This window comes from Pagrus major, chromosome 5 (assembly GCF_040436345.1).
Source record: "Pagrus major chromosome 5, Pma_NU_1.0".
In the NCBI taxonomy this organism is placed as follows: domain Eukaryota; kingdom Metazoa; phylum Chordata; class Actinopteri; order Spariformes; family Sparidae; genus Pagrus; species Pagrus major.
This window is the reverse complement of record NC_133219.1, coordinates 26,312,326-26,318,325: the sequence shown is the minus strand read 5'-3', so window position 1 is coordinate 26,318,325 and position 6,000 is coordinate 26,312,326.

Here is a 6,000-nt window from a genome sequence, read left to right as displayed (position 1 = left end):
AATCAGATTTGTACCATCATGTAAACAAGGGATTAGATCATATCATTGCGAGCAGAACATGAACAGTCAAATCTGGGTCATGCTGAAAGCGAAAATCCACCCTGGGAGAGAATTCCCAGTGATCATGGACGGCTGGATTAAGAAATACAGACAGGGACAAGTTGCCTTAAAAGCTTCAGAGAGAGCAAAGACCAGTGTGTGATGTGATCAAGCAGCATTTTCTGGAACAACATCACTGATAATGAATTAGAAACAGACTGCGAGGACACACTGACAGTACCCAGGGTGGTTTTGTAGGTAAGAGAGAATGTCTTTTTGGTTCAGCGCTGCAATATAAGTAAAGATGTGGGTGTAGAAGCATAATGAAACATTGTAGAAGTCCACAAAATCAACCACCTACAAGTTTACAGTGCAGAACTAAGGTGTGCCCTGATTTCAGCATTATGAGAGCTACTAAATTAACTGTTCAAGATCTTGAACATTGAATTATGTTAAACTAACATAACACTAACACTAACAAATATACCTGTGGAATTCTATGGAAGAAAATATAGAAACAATCAATCCATGAAGCTTTACAATCAGCAGCTTTGAGAGACAGTTTGATACTAAATAACTGAATCCTAGAATTCAAACTGTGCCATGTGCTCTTCAGTTTTAGATGTGGAAATTTTTTGTGTGACCTTGCCCACGTGTGGTGGGACTTGGTGAGAAAGTAAATTGGTAAAAGTAAACTGCTGGTTTGGGTCTTTTTTAAAGGTAAGAGTCTTGCTGTGACCACTACGCTAATATAGCCACTTCTAATTGAGAATATGTCTGATAAAAAGTTGCAAAAAGGCGGAAAGGAGACACACTAGATTAAGGAGACACACTAAATGGGTGAAATCATGTATACTACAGTGACAGGCTCATGGGACTTTCCCTTTCTTTTTTAGTTTCTGTTCTCTTGGACTGATTTTCATAGCTGAAAAGCCAATCAGAATGGTTTCTCTCACCAGCACTGACAAACGACCGACCGTCAGCCGGGTGTGTCAGGGCCTTTATTTTTATTGTACATCATGTATATGAGAGTCATATCAATCTTGCAAAAAAAAAATGTCATGTCTTCTTTAAAGCTGCTGTAAGTGATGTATTTTTTATTAAATTAAATGTTAAATAGCTCTCTATTCCAACAGTAATCACTGTTAAAGAGAGCTTGGTCAGTACCACGTGTCTCTAAAAGAGAAAATTAATTTCAGGGAACTGAATCCAATGCCGCTTTTCCACCAAAATTAGCCCGTCTACACAGGTTTTTTTCCATTCCCATTTCGCGCAGGCAAGGCAGCCCATCTGTGATTTTTATCTGAAGCGTTACATTGTACGTCACTGACGTCATGTTTCACCTCATGAATGTGCTGGGAACAGGGAACAACACACAAGCAGGTGGCAGCATGGAGGCCAGTGACAATGTTACATTGATCACCAGTTTGTACATTTTACTACAGTATCCTTATTTACACGCCACCACCGGATGTTGAAAATGCGCCAACACTTCACACATTGGGAAATACATCAGAATTTAGCATGTTCACCGGGTCTTACGTTTAGATCAAAGCTGAGCCAAGCCAAGGTGATAAAAACCTGTGTCAACTGCAGAATCAATTGTCCCGGGTATAAATGCCGAGTATACACATTCCCATTGCACACAAATGCCCGATCTTAGCAGGTTTAAGTGGGATTTTTGACCAGTGGAAGAGGGGTACAATAAGGACAGAGAACTCAAGATGCAAGATTCCTGGAACCAAAAAATAATGGGACCAGATACTTACTTGCAGTTATTAAAACGTATTTCATTTTAAACTACTAGGAACTTTTAACTGGTTATGAAACATACAGAATAGTATTCAAAATGTCATGCCTTTCTTTCACTTGCTTTCAAAACAATTGCACATTAGCCAGATCAAGATCTTTACTTCAGTGGTGCTCGTACTGCTTCTGTCCACAGGGGCCGCCATAATCAACAGAAAATCAAAGTTCCTGGTAGCTGCTTTGAGGCACAAATTCTTCCTTCTTTTGTTTATTGTGCCATTTCTGGTCCCTGGTCTAATATCTTCTTAATACTATACAATTTTTCTGCAGCACAGGTAAAGATATGTTGACGTCTAGTCTCTATGGGTCAAGCTCCAAAAACACTAGATCATATATTTCCCATAATGCAACTCAGTAGTGTCTTTACCCCTGCTGCCTCCTATAAATGTCCATTTCTCTTCAACCCTACACCTCCAATTTGTTTTCTTTCCCACTTCCTCTCACATTGAAATAACCTTGATGACATCAATAGGGTTATTTTTTCAAACTTTGGAAAGCTCTTTGCAGAGCCAAAAAATATATAGATTATATAGATTATAGAACTGTTTTCACAGGCTGAGTAGTACTACTCATGACCAGTAAATTGAACTGTGTTTAAAAAATTTGTTCCCTACCATAGAATTTTCCTTTAAATCTGCTATGTGCACCTGCTGTATATATACTGAAGATAAAGTCTTAACACCACTTTTTCAAGTGATAATTCCTCTGATGTTGGACTGTAGGCAGGGCATTCCTCTCTAGATTTAAAGGTCATATCATAACTAAAATCATTTGCCATAGATGGTAAAGACACAGACGTGGTAAGGTGAAGTGATAAAAACACTATGAAATAACCTTTTGTTATGTATTCCTTCCTTTTATATAATAGTTAATAGGGCATAGTGCTGACGCAAGCTGGGGAGCTGTGAACCAGTGTGTGGTGTTTGGTGCCTCCGACTCAGTGTGTGTGTGAGTCATCGTGTCACCTACTGCGATCAGGTTGGTAGGTCAAAAGAACAGCAAACCGTTGTTGTGACAGCTAATAATATGCGAGCTGATGCTTGTTTGGAGGAAGTGGTCTGTGTCTTTGTGTGTGTGTGTGTGTGTGTGTGTGTGTGTGTGTGTGTGTGTGTGTGTGTGTGTGTGTGTGTACATGCAGGTGTGCTGTGGAGCTGTGCACATGCTGCTTAATAATAGCAGACGCAATCAACAGCAGGAAACATACACTTTATCAGCTGCATGTGCTTTGGTTGTTAATTAAATAAGACTTAGAAACTACATCGATGAGTATGTCAGATGTGCAAAGTAAAGTGAACAGTATTTCTATTTCGCCATTTTCTTATTAAGATGGCTCCCTTGATCTTGTGTATTGATTATCTTAAAGCTGCACTCAATTTTAGTATATTAACAACGGAACAAAGGACTATGTGCAATGTGAATGGTGCCGATGCTACTGAATAACCTAGAGATCTTTATCATCCAACTCTCAGCTCTAAAGAGGGTTTTAGTGTCTTTTAGCTAATTGTTCTGGTTTTATGGCCCATAGCTCAGCTGTTTAGTTCCCTCTTCATCAACTTCACTTCCAGCAGCTGCTGACAGATGATTTCAACAATTAAAAGTTCAGATAATACCCTCTACCTGACTGACTAAATGGCAAACAGATAATGTTTGAGACTGGATGGTGAAATAGTGGAGCTAACTACACAGGAGTTAGCGGAGACCAAGACAGAGCTAAAACGACAGTGAATAGTGCACTAACATTAGTCCAGTCATCAGGAAAAATTATTCTAACATTGCTCTGTGTGATTTTTGAATATACCGATGCTATATACCGATATACTAATGTACATAACAAATGTTGATGTCATAAGATGTAAATTATCAATTATATATTAGTTTTCACCTGCTCATTGACAAGAAGTTGTAGGTTGGCCTAATTCAGCTTTTTATTTACCAATCATAGGTTGTTTTCTTCAGCTTCATTTTTTTTTCAGTCCAACAGTAAATAGGGCAGTATGACAGTCTGTCAAAGTATAAAAATCTATGACTGACCAAGTAAATATATGACTGAGCAAGTGAGTAAGTGGATAGGTGAGTAAGTGTTTGAAGGAGCGACTGTGAAGCTAGTGAGTGATTGAGTCAACATCAAAACTACTAAGCAGAGACGAGACTTGCTCAACGTGTTCTAACTAACTGGAGGGGAATTGAAGGCTTGAACCCTGTGTGGGTGTGAAACCTTACAGAGTTAAGGTCACACATGAACTGAGTTTCAGAGTCGTTAGGGTCACATGTGAGTCATTGACCCAACCAGTTAGTTAGAACTGAAGAAGCCTCTTGGATGAGAGATGAAATGTCTTCAAGAAACTGAAACAAATCCAGATTCCTACGATATAGCACTTTGAAATACTAACTTGACATTTAAAGAATAAGGCTGAAACTGTCAACAAATCCCAAGAAATTACCAAAACCAACCATGCCATAGCCACAAGCCCAGTCATTCCTATTAAAGACTTAAATCTTTAAAACGGGTCGCAAATATGTAGTTTGATGTTTGACGACGAAACAGTAGAACACAGCAGATGTTTGCAAGTACAAACAGGACCAGAGAAACCTAAGAGATTCAGTTAGAGGCTACAACAGTACTGTGAGCTGAACACACTGACTTTTAAAAACGTCTTTTTCTCAGGATTTTTTTTTTTTGCACAGACATGAGTTGAGTAACGATTTTAGGGGGAGATAGGCGCTTATCATGGGTTGGCTGCAGTTGCGAGACGGCCCACTTGGAAGCGGGGAAGGCCCAGCTCGACCCCACTCCGGAGCAGGTCCATCCCTGGCGTGGCTCGGCTCAACTCAGCCCAGTAAAACTGATGATGGGAAAGCAAATCAGCGTGGCTTGGTTTTGCACGCCAAACGTGCTGGTGGAAAAATGGCATATGAGAAAACTGATGTGTCTTCTGAGCACTGAAACATGTAAACCTACTCTAGTGGTAAACCAAATTAAAATTATGAACCTGAGCTTAATATGTCTCCTTTAAAGCCTAATAGTGGGGAAAAAAATTAAAGATACACAGTGTTGGAAAGTAACTATGGCTTATTTTCAGCATTTACAGGATGATATTGTACATTATATATTATTAATTAATTGACATTACATTGTAGAAATCTGTTTTCACTTTAACCTGTTTTTTTGCAATTTTTTTATATTATACAAATTATATTGACCATGATTCCATTTATAAAAGCAATTAAATGGTTAAAAGATGGTGAATACTTTTTATAGACATATATATATATATATATATGTATATATATATATATACATATATATATATACATATTAATATGTATATTAAAACATCTATTAAGCTCACAGTGCTTGCCTTTTTATGCACTCACGAACAAATTTGATTATTGCTCCACTGAACCATACCTGTTCACTTATTGTAAGACACTTTGGATAAGGATATGAATTCAAGTATCTAAAAGAGATATTAGTTCCTCAGTGATACAGAAGCTGGGAAATAATAGGTCATAAATGAAAAGGAACACCATGTGAGATGGAGTGAAGAGTGTAAGTGCGATAAAGTGGGAGAAGGAAAGAGTAGCTAACGTCCGGAGTGGCTGTGGAGAGTGCTGAGTGGGTGGGGTGGTGGAGGAGGAGGAGGAGGAGAGCTGAAGCTGGAGCTAGTGGTCTCAGTCTCCTTCTCAGAATTATCCCTCAGTGACGCAAGCTCCTCCACTCACATCCTGACAGCTGCTCCCTGCCTGGTTACAGCGCTCCTCGGCCTGTCCAATAACATTCATGCTCATTTCCGCTTTAATGCATGGCTTTCCCCCTCTGAGGTTTATCATACAGCTCCATTTAGGCTCATTAGTACATGTTCACTTAATACATTTTTGTTTTCATCTAATCTGTGCACTACAGGGACCTCAATGTTGCATACACACTGGATCTCCTTTTTTTTGATGAAAAGAAGCTCTGCAGGAAAATAAGCCATCATTGTTACTCCAGCAGACTCAGGCATTGTTCTTCCTGAGTGACGACATGCAGACCAAAATACACTGGATAGTCGAGAGGTAGTTGAAGGGCTCTCATTGATTTCAGAGACATGCCATCTCCTGTTTTTATAATAATTTCAGTGAGATTGAACCTTAAAATTATATTACAACAGC